This window comes from Camarhynchus parvulus, chromosome 6 (genome assembly GCF_901933205.1).
Source record: "Camarhynchus parvulus chromosome 6, STF_HiC, whole genome shotgun sequence".
NCBI lineage: Eukaryota > Metazoa > Chordata > Aves > Passeriformes > Thraupidae > Camarhynchus > Camarhynchus parvulus.
The window spans coordinates 23464995-23477333 of NC_044576.1; the positions used below are offsets into that span (position 1 = coordinate 23464995).

Below are 12339 nucleotides of genomic sequence, written 5' to 3' on the forward strand. Positions count from 1 at the left end.
AAAAAAAGACAACAACAAATAGACATGGTTAGAGCTGGGAACGGTGCTGAGAGAACGGGTGCCTCCCAAATTTCCACCCATACGCTCCAGGGCTGGTGCTGCGCCCTCTCTCCCTCCCTCGCAGCGGAGGTGAGGGCGGCGGGGCACGGGCAGCACCGGCCCCTGGGCAGCACCGGCGGGGCTGCGGCAGCACCGGGGGCTCGGAGCATGTGATCCGCCGGGCAGAGCGAACCATCCACCGCCGGCAAGGCAGGGGAGAGGGGTGTCATTTTTTCCCCTTTAAATTGCGCCGTTAAATGCACAGCTACTGGATTAACCCTTAGCGTCCCCGCGGAGAGGAGCGGGGGTGGGAAGTGATTGCTGCAGGGATGCGGCGGCTGCAGGCTGAGCTGGCGCGGCCGGCAGTCCCGGGGCTAATTAATTTGTGAATAACCTCCGGTCCTCTCCCAGTTATCTCCGACAAGCACTTGGAAAGCACAAGGGGGGGAAAAACCAAACAAACCCTAAACTTTGTCTTTTCTTCTTTCTCCCAGGATAGAACACGCACCCTTACTTTTCCGTAGTGATCTAAAGGGTGCTGGCACCTCCACTCATGCAGAACAGCTGAAAGCCCATACAGCTGCTACGGGAGGGGAAGAAATTACAGAAGGAGCTGCAAGAACTGATTCGGGATAAGCAAAACTGAGGACAGAAATACTTGGCTGACGGCTGTGCTTCCACGGGGTGCTCTCCGGAGCCGGTGAGCCCCAGCCCTGGCACGGTCGGCAGTGACAGCCCGGGCAAAGGCAGCAGCGCTGTGCCCGCACAGTGCCCCCCGCACCTGGCAGAACCACCCGTGGCAGGTTCTCCTCGCAGGAATCCCACCGGAGCGACAGGCAGGAGACTCTACATTTTGGGGGGCTGGGCTGTCAGAAGTGGGGTTTTGTCCTTTGCGCCTTGCTCCATCCTCCAGAGGATCAGAGAGGGATTATTCCTAAACTGTTTATTTAAAGAGAGTTTGGGGGCTCAGCTGAAGAGCCCCCAAAGCTGTCTTGAGGGCAGAGTTATGTCTACCTGTAAATTCTGTTTCTCCCAGAATTTTGTGTGCATCCCCATGCCTAGGGGACATGTCTAGGATTTACTTCCAGCGAGTAATAATTGGGAATTTTTTGCACCCTCTTTTAATTTCCCAGTGTCATTTCTACTTCAATTAAATGGTTGTTTTCTCAGCCAGAGCTGCAGCTGGATTTGATGCGATGATGCTACTGCTCATGAATAGGTTGCTTCTTCTACAGAAGTGATATCATATGCAAATATAATTCCTCTACATGGTACCCAAAACAGAGATCCCTCAGACCAAACCAGGGAATCCCCCAAATGTAGTTCTCTACCCCAGCTTGGCTCCCATGCCAGTCTGGAGCTTTGTGGAGCTGTCAATACAGCTCTCCTGGCATGCAGAACCCAATTCACATTATTAGAAATGACGTAATGATTGATTGATTGATTGTTAATTAGAAGAAATTAATTAATAATATCATTATAAAATAGTTATTAGCATCACTACAACCACCCAATACACAAGGCTTAATGAAAAATAAAGAAAAGCCAAACAACCTATGGGGCCAGTTTTCTTCTTTTCATTTAGTCTTTCTGTATGTTTTAAAGTCAGCTTTATTTGGGTTCTGATTTTGGAGTTCCTGAAAAAAACCCAGGTACCCCATGTCTCCTTGTCTTGTTACTTTTTTGTACACCCACATTTCACTCATTAAGTCAGAGGAAAGCAGTATCAAATAAAATGAAGCTTGAAATAAAATCTTCATCTCCACAGTGAAACTCTGAAATCTAAAACTTGTACCTCCCAGCAAGGACAGAAAAAAAATAGAAAGCAAAGAAGATATAGCAAATAATCTCTCTGGCTGTGTAAAGTTCTCTTTGTATACCTATTCTTCACCTCTTTTCTGCTAAAGAAGAAAGCCTGTGTTCCTGTTTTGCAATAGCAGCAGCAAGGAGCCCTGCCTGACTCCATGTTTAATTTTTTTAATGTTTTACTATCCTGCATATGACTCATTGATGTATCTTCCCTCTCCCAAGTGATGATATATAAGGGTAATTCCTCTCAGCCTCACTGTTTTCAATGAAGCATTAATGTGAGGCTGAAGTATTGGCTTATGTCTCCAAAGCAATAAAGGAAATTATTTAATGGTTTCTCTTAACTGTAACAATTTCCAAGTAGAAACTCTGATCTCCTGCAACCCAGACCTGGCACACCGTTAACCCTTAGATCAGACAAAAATGTGGTCTTGCAGAAGAAAAACCCTTCCAAGGAAAGGTACAATCAATGTCATATCTGTAGCTATGCAGGGAAGGTCGCTTTCTTTTCAGCTCTTGCTCTTTTTATCTTTTCGTCTTTATATACACACGTATTTCCATTCTTCTTCCATTTCTATATGAGAACAGACACCACCATCCTAACTCCACTGCCAACCACAGCTACAAGAGTAACAATGAAAGCAGCAGGAGGAAATAAAACTAGCTCAGGCAGGTCTCTTCATCATCCAGGATCACTCCATACTGAACAAACACCTATCTCAAAAATAGCATATTTCTACCATTTTTGAATTAGAATCTAGCAATTTTGTTTAAAGTCTTCCTGTGGGGCACCACCTTTAGCTGATGCTGAGCCTCATTACTGGCAAGGAAAATATTTCCTGCTGCTAATGGTATTGAAACATAGCTGGTGCCAAGCACGTCACACAAGCTGGATACTCTCCTTCAATGACGAAGATCTCCTTTCTCATCAGCATTACCTCAGGATAACATTACTAATTTGAAATCTAGCAATGAATGTGAAAGGAGGACCATGGACATTGCTATAAAGCTGACTGCCTTGGTGGCACATTAAGCTATCCACAGTCTGGAAATTTCTGAATCATAACAAGATCTTATGTTGAATTAACATGTCAGTTGCAATCTAATTTAAATATGAAGGTTGTATTAACAATGTTATGGAAAAGTTTTATGGCACATCTTTAGGGACTGACTTTGCTGCTGTATTCAGTGAGAGTTAATAAACATTGATGTGTGTGCACATGTTTTGATCTATCTAAATACAGACAGATACACACAAACAGTGGCACAATCAGAAAGTTGCTTAAAAAGTGAGGAGTATGCTGACATTTCTTCAATAGAGGCTCAGAAATGTTCCAAGTGGAGAGGACTGGAGGTGACCAGGTGCATTGGTGACAGCTGTGCCTATCTATTTTCTAATTCACTTTGGTTTATATCTGTCCCCGAGGGCTTCTCCTGCATTGCCTCTGGAGATCTGGCAAGTCTGCAAAGCCTCCTGCAGGACCAGTTTCCCTTGGAGGTGATGGGTTCAGTCAGGGGACCTCATCCCTGTGGGACCCATGGTGCAAAGGCTCTTTTGAAAGCTTCTCCCCCTTGCTGTGGGACAGCAGACCCAGAAAGTTCACTCTCTGGGATTCCTCCTTTCCCAGATACGTCACACTTTAGCCCAGGGCCTCTGCCTGTCACTAAAGCAAGGCTTGGCTTCAACTCATTTAGCAAAGATTTCAGACAACCATGAGTTTCAGCTATGAGGGAAAGCAGTGCCTGCAAAACATGAGGAGCTGTCAGACCCACAAAGCAGCATGGCTGGGGGAGCTGCACAGCAGACACTGCAGCAGACGAGACAGAAGCTAAAGGGAGAGTAAATCATCTTCCTGTCTCTTTCTCAGTGTTCTCTGTCCAAAGGAGCTGAGACAGTGACAAACCCTGAGTAATGGAGGTCAGCCTGTATCCTCGAGAGTGTTTTAATACATAAATTGAAATTGTTCTGTATTTGTTGGCTTTTGTTAATTCATGTTTAAGTACATTGTAGTCATTTCTGTTCCCAGGCTCCTTAATTCCTAAAAGTCTCTAAGTTGGCAGACTGTGGTGGAGATATATGACATTTCAAGCAAACAACTCAGATTATCATTTAATCACCAGTGATTTGCCAGGCAGATTGAAAGCACAGAAATGTTTTAACAAGGAAGTCCACTCTCTCCTTCCCAACACTTAAGTTTGCAGTCAGTAATGAAGACGGCTTTTTCACAAACTGTTTTTCTTAGTGCTGCTATCAGATTCTGTGACACTATTTTTAAAGTAAACCAATACAAAAATACTTTGCTACTACTCTTTATGTGCACAGGAACTTGAGCCTTGAGAATATATTTGTATCTTGAAACGCTCCTTATTTTCATCAACAGCCAGACTGACATTTTATATTTGAGACAAGGCCCAAAACCAAGTGTGACTGAGAACTGGCACCTGCCTGTCACCAAGGACTATGGTTGGAGGAGCACCTAACACCTTAATATTATCCAAACACACAGGAGCCATATGGAGAGTGCAGGGTTGTAATTCATACTCGTGGTACTCAGAGTGCAAAAGCTGAACCATGCACATGAAGGATCTCCATTCCCATTGAGGTCTGAGACCCATATGACATGAAATTAAGCAAAATTAACTCTGTGTGTTATGCATTGGGAATAGAAACTCAAACAGAGGGATGCACACAGCTATACATTTTCCCCCTACAGCATACCATCCTCTGATATCATGAAACCACAGCTGATCTCTTCCCTGAGCCAAAGAAACAGATGAAGGCTTTTTTCCTTCTTCTTCTTCATGTTTTTTAGAAAGCATTCTGTTCATTTCCTGACATAAATCATTGCATTGTGGAGCCCTCTCCACCATGAATCTGTCCTTTCTGAGCAGAGCTCGAGCTTTCCAGCCCTGTGAGAAAGGGCCCCATTGTGGTGGTCCCAAGACTCCAGAATTCCTTGCCGCGAGCAAGAGGGACTTGTGGGGCAAGAGGAGAATCTGTCAACCTGACTTCCACCCCAGGCATTTCTCACTGGCTGGACATGGCCTCTGCTGCTGCTAAGAGGGGTAAACCACTGTTGTGCAATCACACCCCTAAGAGAACAGGGACAAAACAAAAGAGAGGATTTTGCCTTCCTGTCACCTTCCTGTTGCCTTCACAGCGTGTCTGCACAGCAAACAGCCCAGCTTTATCTACTCTGTACTTCTGCTTAGGCTGCAGTGACTTTCTCTGTGTTCCATAACAAAGGTGGCCCAGTTTGGCTCACTAGGACCCAACTGGAGATCTTGCTTTGGTGCTTTAGTGACTTCTGACAGCTTGCTTGAAGACAGCAAAGTTCAAAAATTCAACCAAAAAATTCAACCAAAGTTCTCCCTGTGAAACTCCAAGCACAACACTGCAAAAACTTATTAAGTGCAGAAGAGAATCTGCCCTATACCAGTAACCTTAGCTTGCACGAAAAAGCCAAGGCTGGAAGGAGATGGACGCTGTCTCCTCTCCAGCAATGCTCCCTGTACCTGAATCCATGGATTTCTATCATGAGGCAGAGATGCAGGACAAGGAAAGGCAGTATCCTCTGTTCTACACTTATCCTGGAGATTAGCCCCCCCACCAAGTCCAAAGTGCAGGGGATGCAGACAGCTCCAGGACAAGTGACATCCCCATGGGCCATCTCAGCCTCACGTGGACACACTGTGCTTGAGAGCAGCAGCCATTTCTTTCTTTATGTAGAATGGGTGTTAGAAGGACAAGAGATGGGTTTGAGGTACCCAACCCTCTCCCTAAATGAGTAAGAAATGCCACAGATTTTTGTCCCAGGATTCCTCAGCAGTGAAGTTGATTGCTTGGCTCCAGAGAGCAACTTTAGTATTTGGCTCAGGCTAAAGAAATGCAGAATTAGCCTCTCGCATTTTTACAATTATATTTTTATGATGAAATTATCCTCCTGGAGGAAGACAGAGCTTTGAAAATGCACATTCAGCATTTCACCAGGCTGTGAGACACAGGGCAGGGCGCTCTGACAGCAAAGCCCAGCCTCTCTGGCACCAGGGAGAGATGGCTCAGCACAGGCTGGGGGCTGCAGAGCACTGGAGCAATGAGCTAAGGCCATGTGATCCTCTACTGCAAGGCCTCAGCAGCCTTGAAAAAGACAACACAAATGTTTATAGCAAGTTTTTCCTGGAAAGAAGTATAAAAACAAGGTCTTGCCTAAGAGTCACATCCTCATCTGTTTCTGGTTTACCTTGTTTATTCTTACAGATGGCAAATTTCTCCACAGGACAGAAAAACGTATTTACCTTAGCAAGAACTCTGGGTGGATGTGTTCTTCACCTCCTCTAAACTGACCCTGCTTGTCCCTTGTGGGGAGGCCAAATTTGTCTCTGTCTTACAATGACCAAGCATGTGTCACTTTATTATAGCCTTTACAGCATAAATGCTGAGTGATAAAAACAAGTTAATAAAAATTAATCATTCTCATGTACAGGTTTTCCAGTTATGCCCTTCACTTGGGAATTTTATTACAAACAGCTACATGCAGATACGACATGTTTAAAAGATGCATCTAATCATAGTTACAAATTAAGTATTGAGTATCAGAGTAATAAATTCAAATGTACCTTATAAACTGGTTGGGCTAATGAGCTTGCATATACATCATATGAATCTGATTAAGAGCTTAAGAAGTCTGCATAGGCTTTGAATCTTTACTTCATTTTCTTAAGCCCTCCCTGATTTGAGGGTGGGTGCCTCAAATTCTCGTTTCTGTAGATGTGGGTCCACTCTCTGGTTAGCAAGCACATTGTCCATTTGGGTTTCTAAACTGCAGCCCAAAGAGTCCCACTGCTGTCCATCTCTGGGGACATTTTCTGCTGTGTCAGACTAACTCTGCCCAGAGCTGTGTGTGTAGTGCCTGGCCACTGTCTCCCCCACCTCCCTGTCCCTATGGGTGACCTCCCCAAAGGAGGCATCACCCCTGGCCAGCCAGGCTGTGCCTGCTCATGAGGCAGGATGCCATCACCCCCACCACAGCATGCACAGAACTAACAATGCCACCCCCAAAATGCCAAAATGCCCATCCCAGAAAATCCTTGGAAATGGAGAGAGGGAGGGAAGAGGAGAAAACTCACAAGTGACAGACTACCAAGACTCAACTGCAGCTCCAGACACAGCTTGTCCAAAAAGGCTTTTGCCCCTGAATTACTGCCCCAGGAAGAACAGTTGGAGCACAGCAGTTTAAATCAAAGTAAGAGAAGAGCTTGTAACACAGCTGAATCATGGTACTCACTGGCGTTAGACTTTGTAATCACCAAAACCAGGCATGGGTTCAAAAAGCTATGAGATAAATTCATGAAGCAAGGATAAATGGTGGCTATTGTACTCCATGCTCTGGATGTTTTGACCCGAAGAGTCCCATAGAGGCTGAATGCCAGAAACAGAGAGGATACACAAGGGAAGTTCACTCTGTATTTGCTTTGTTTCTTGTATTGGCTGTAAGCCACCGTAGGAGACAGGAGGCCAGATGGGGCCCAGGTCTCACCTAATTGTGGCCTTATAATATATTCTCCTGTAAAAGATCAGACTGGATTAGGATAAATTACATCCAAATCACACTGCATTACTCAGCACATTAAATTGTCCTTAATCATGTACTTTGATGGTCTAGAGTCCTGCTGAAATTTACCTCCTGTGCATATTTCTGTGCCTATTCTGCTGAAATCACAGCTGAATTTCAACTGTACATAACCAGGCTCTAATGAAAAGCCAATAAGGCTCTTTGATCAAGCTTTAATAGGACTCATCATGGGGACATACTCCACTATGGCAAATGGTTTCCTCATCCTGTCTCTTTCAGAAATGTTTTGTGAGCCTTTAAAAGCAATTTAGTCCTGATTTATGTTAGCTAAGTGATTTCTGTTGCACATGTGAGTTACAAGAAAAGGGCCCTCATCTCTATTTACTACACTGTTCAGGAAATCAGTTATAAATGCTGTAGTGCCTTCAATGTCTCTGACTTCAATGCAGCGGAAACCAGCAATCTGAGTGAATACTTCATCATCCCCAATTCTCCCACATGTGCATCCAGGACTTAAAGAGGCAACCTATAAGATATTTTTTTTTAAAGGGTACTGAGATTCTCTTGTCTAAGCTGCTTACCTAAGCTGTTTCCTGCAGATATTCAAGGAAACAAGCATGCAATTCTTTAATAGAGAGCATATGAAACATATTGATGAGTATCTTATAAAATTAGGGGTGTGTTCAATAGGAGTGAGCACCTCATCACATGTTCAGAGGTGAGGAATGTAGAAGGGGTGACTGAGCAAGCTCATATGGTCAGACAGGGTGCAAACCAACCCAAAAGTTTTGATGGCTTGACCTGACCTGCCAGAGGTATCCAGCAAGCCCTGGGCACAGGTTAGAGCAGATCTCTTCCCACCAGGGGACAGATGCCAGGAGGAGCCATTGAAAGTGCCCATGGCCAGTGGTGTATGTGCTGCTGCCTTGCTTATGGGGCTGCTGAGTAATGACATTCCCAATTCTTCTCACTCCTCATATTGGGCAGAGAGACCTGAGAAAGGAGAAGTGACCAAACAACAGTGGTTTGGGGCGCCTTCCTCCTGTTCTCCCCTCCTGCTCTTGAGAGAAAATCCTTGGGACATGCAATTCCCCTCACACACCCCATCCCACCTGTGAACACAGCTCCCCATGGTGAACAGGGCTGGTGATATCAAGCCCTTGGAAGACCCACAGGACCAGGACCCTTTCACAGGAAGACAAAGCAGAAGAATTTCCTGTCTGCCCTTTTCTTTCTGACTACCCACGGCATGAGGATTCCCACTCACAGCCTCCCCTGAGCACTCTCCTTTGCCCCATAGCAGCCTCACAACCACTCCACTGTGTGTGCTGGGTTCCTCATCTCTCCCTGGGATTCCCCATCCCAGTGCCTGGTACAAGTGCTGGCAGCAGCTCTCATGCTGGAGGCTCACACAGGGAAATCCCAGGCTGTCACTGGCATTTTTGACATTCTGAAGTCTCTTAACTTGGCAAAATAAGAATTTATGTACAGGCATTTCCAGACATGGCCCCAGCCCTGCTGGACCTCTGGGCTCCCAGTGCAAAGGAGAGTGTGCCAGATGCTTGATATTGGACAATTTTGCAGTTTTTTTCTGGTGGTGTTTTTCTGGTGCGTTGTACTTCTGTATACTCAACTGGCTTTTCAGCAACATGATGCTTGGACTTCTCTGTCTTGCTGCTCCTGCTACATGTCCAAGGGCAGTTGGACCTGAAAGATTAGGACTGCAGTGTGCACAGACAGCAGATGGCTGTTGCATCTGTACTTACTTTGCACTGCTAAATACCCTATTGCCCTACCTAGTTCTACATCCCTTTTTAGTGGGAGATCTCCCCCCTGACTTTTTAAAATCATCTGTTGCACATATGGCCCTAAGAATGGTAAATATTTTTTTCCAAGAGAGGCAAAAACTTATGATGCATGTGGGAAGACAAGATCAAGCCCACAGTATGAACTCCAGCTTCATCTGGTGACTGCAGTCTTTCCTTTCCTCTTTACATTTCCTTCAGTCAGAGCAGGGAGATTAAAGCAGGGCTCCTTCCCAAACGTGCCTCAGCAGCATGTCCTCAGTTCACTGTCTTGCAACATCAAATGTCTTTTCAGCACACTAAGCAGTGTAGTTCTCTATAAGACACCAATTTTATATTACTTGGAATTGTTTTCTGCCTGTTTCTACAAAGCAGCACATGGAAATATCTTTCAAGTCATTGGGTTCTTTAATTTACTAGTCAAGAGACATAAATCATGGCATGCATGATCTACTGCAAGTTCATGAACTCTAGGAAATTTCTCTAATCACTATCCTTTGAATGGAGCTTTTTTCAGACACTGTAAAACTCCAAAACATAGCTAGTAAATTTTGCTGGATTGGCAACTACTAAAAGCAGATTTGTCTTCCCTGATTACCTACCAGGATCAGACAGTCTTAAAACATCCTCTGTGATTCTAACATTCAAACATAAAAGAAAAAAGAAGTCCGGAATTTGTCTTGCCCAATATAACTGTTGAGATTCATCAAATTATTCCAAATTATCACTGACAGGCACCAATTGTGGGAGAAAAATAGAGACACCTTCCCAAAGTCAAAACCTTTCAAACAGTAGGGTTACTTTTCAAGGTGACCAAACCCCTTCCAAATATCCAATTCTGATAGTAGGTCCAACTCTTTTATGCTCTCTAAAAGGTAAAAGAGCTAAATTACATGATACTTGCAAAGAAGCATCACAAAGTTTCCAGAAGTATCAGATTCACTGAGAAAAGATTTATTGAGCACTCCAGGAGTGAATGGAGATGCTCTTTTTTTGTAACAGGGTATGAAATAATAAATAGAAAAAGCCATGTACTTCAAAATGGTTTAAGAGATTGTTTCAGTCTCAATGCTCAGCTCATTGAAGGAAACAAAGAAAACAGCTGTTTCACCCCGGATATACTGCAGCTACCCATACTATAAGATTCCTGAAACTAAAGATAAACAGATACACCCTAAGTTTTATAGTCCTATGCCCAAAATTATCAAAACTTCCAGTGAATTTTGCTTGACTGGTGTTTGATAGATAGTTATGCTGAACTTAAAATTAAATTTGCAGAAGCAGGAGATGGTTTTGCTATTACATGTATGGATCCATCCTAACACTTTCTTTTGATACTTACTCAATTAAAAGGGCAAATTAAAAAAATCATGTTACCCTCAAATATATGCTCTCATAATTGCCTCAAAACACCTCAAATGATGTCAACTGACTTTCTATGGTGACCAGCATTAAATATGTCTGGAAAACAGAAGAAAATATCTTTTTATGTGCATTTACAACATATGCAGATTGCACACAACATGAAACAATGCAATGTCTGAATAGACAAAAATTTTGCTGTCCAGTTCAGATACAAATTTGGATGTTTTTCACACGTGCTCATGAAGGAAAGATCAGTTTCTCTTTGTTCTTTTTGTGTAATTCCTGTCCAATTCTCCATCCAGACATTAACTTTTAATTCACCTCATACATCTCCAATGAGTGTGTGTGGCATTTCCAATATCTTTTTCCATGTCCTATGTTCATAAAAGTGAAGAGGCATAATGAATGAATGTAATTACTGCCATCCATGCAGCTGGTTATAGGATCAGACCTTTAAATTCAGCTAAAAGAGAAATGATTTGTTCCTTCAAAATGAATGATGATTCAGGGAGTTTTTCTGGCCTGAAACATGAGGGATCTCTATTTTGCAGAGCTAAATGGCCATTGTCAGCTTATTCCTGCTTTAACTGTTCATGTTATCTGATATATACATATCACATGTGGGCGAAGGGAAAATGCCACTCATTGTCAGGCATTACACCCCCTCCTTTTCAGTTGTTGATCTCACTTGCTCACTAGTATCCCAAGCTTGGAATATCAATGAGGTTCTGCAAATGCCATGCCCTGCAATCAGCTTTTGTCCACTATTTTCTCCCTTTGTTACCTGAAATGCCAGAAGCTGCACAATAAGAAACCACTCTCAGCAGGAACACTTCCTTTCCCACCAGGGCAGGCCATGCTATGCCTGGCAGTAGCATCCACCACAGGACCACAGGAGCATCCCTGAGGTCCTGAGAGGTTTCTATATTCTGAAGTTCACCCTGTGGTGTCCAGTTCCAAGTCTGAATTCAGTGCTATTTTGAATAATCTCTCATTACAGTAAAATACTGTGAGATTCAGAACTGGAATCTAGGCACACCAGCCACGAGATGGAGCTGTGGGGATTGGGAATCAGAGCATGAAACAGTGTCCTACTGCCAATAAACTACTTATTAACAATTTCTGCCCCAGTCATCCTCTGGGATGAAGCCAATTCCTGGAACCTTCTGCTTTGCCTCTGCCCCCTCTGCAGCACCAGTTTCCCACCCATCCCTGTCTTGCCACTTCTGGCCTCGACCTGTTGTCTCCTGGGCAGCTGATTGCCTCCCTCCCCTGCTGACAGCACACACCTCACTCTAATGCAAAATGGCTCTGATCACTACATGAACACCCTGAGCTTACCAAGAGCCCACAAAACCCAGCTCTGACCTACTCAGCAACAGCATGTGCAGCAACAAAAATTCAGCTTCAAGCCTTCAAGCTCTGCTGTGCATCCCATCCATTAGCAGTGCCTGGGGAGCTCTGCAGAGACCTACCTCATGATTAGATAAAAGCTTTTCCTTCTAAATCATTGTACAGAAGGAAACAAGGGTCTGAAAGAGTGAATTCCATGCAGATTAAAGGCCAGGCATATCCCCTCTGCTGGTTATTTATGTGTTTTCATTTTACATTAACAAATGCAAGGTTTTGTTGGAGGGAGTAAGTTGCATAATTTATTTATTGTGGTAACACTACCAAGACCCTTTTCTCAGTAAGACACAGAAAAGGGAAAAGTTTTTCACAAGAATAAATATTTTTTTAAACAGTGT

The 12339-nt window shown here is 43.9% G+C and overlaps 1 protein-coding gene across 4 annotated transcripts in view; it reads right to left on the minus strand.

Annotated features, from left to right (window-relative positions):
• SH3PXD2A (SH3 and PX domains 2A) overlaps positions 1-12339 on the minus strand; it is a 235230-nt gene that overhangs the window by 83737 nt on the left and 139154 nt on the right. The gene's annotated exons all lie outside the window — the stretch shown is intronic.